Source organism: Coregonus clupeaformis, unplaced genomic scaffold, assembly GCF_020615455.1.
Source record: "Coregonus clupeaformis isolate EN_2021a unplaced genomic scaffold, ASM2061545v1 scaf2592, whole genome shotgun sequence".
NCBI classification, from domain to species: Eukaryota; Metazoa; Chordata; class Actinopteri; order Salmoniformes; family Salmonidae; genus Coregonus; species Coregonus clupeaformis.
The window spans coordinates 15,681-16,619 of NW_025536046.1; the positions used below are offsets into that span (position 1 = coordinate 15,681).

Below are 939 nucleotides of genomic sequence, written 5' to 3' on the forward strand. Positions count from 1 at the left end.
CACAAAGTGTAGAGAGACATGCCACAGCATCGATGTTACGTACACAGACAGTGCATTCTCAGCCGTTTTCAGAAAGTTATGGAAATAATGCAATCACTGATGATTTGTTGTTTATGATTACCTGGCAATGAATGCGTTTTTAACAAGTTGAATAGATTTAGTTATTTATAAGTTCAATAAATGTTTGAATATTGTTAATTTCAAGCTTAATGTCTGGATGTGATTCGGCCCGTGCACTGGCTTTATAGGGCCCTAGTCATTGGAACTTGGTTGGCAAATCAAATATGCCAGGATATCTTCCCCTACAAAGATCGCAACATATATATATATATATTGAAATGTAAGCAGGTTGAGCTTCTTTCAGTTATAGTTACAAAGTGGATATGCTTTCGTGTCCCTTTTCAGAGTGAGTGACACATTGACTTTATATAGTGTACCAAGAGTTGTTCCGCTTACGGCCATACCAGCCTGAATACGCCCTGGATTTTGTCCGATTTAGGAAGCATGCAGGGCCGGGCCGGGTTAGTACTTGGATGGGAGACTGCCTGGGAATACCAGGTGCTGTAAGCTTTTGTCCAGTAGAGCGTGTGCCTGTGTCATGGAGCAACTGCTTTTATTTATCACCCTAATAATATCATGGATTACGGTGACTAAATATGAATGAAATGTAGTCTGCCCTGATCAACTCAACTGCAATGGACAGTATGCTTTCCTCTCAAAAAGATAGGCACACACAGTAGCCTTTGTTTTAGTCTAGAGACAGTAATGTCTGTAGTCATTAGGCACTATAACTCTTCAATGTTTTGGTTTCATCTACACTCCTGCCCTCTTTTCTCCATTTAGATTTCCCTGCTGGGACCGTTTGTCCCTGCTTTGCAGGTTTTCGCTCAAAAGTACACCTTTTAATAGCAAACAGCACAATTAGATGTTCTATGTCCA

General features: G+C 40.5%; 1 pseudogene; it reads left to right on the forward strand.

Annotated features, from left to right (window-relative positions):
• The first annotated feature begins 450 nt into the window (after positions 1-450).
• Positions 451-570, forward strand: LOC123488925 (annotated as a pseudogene).
• Positions 571-939: the final 369 nt, after the last annotated feature.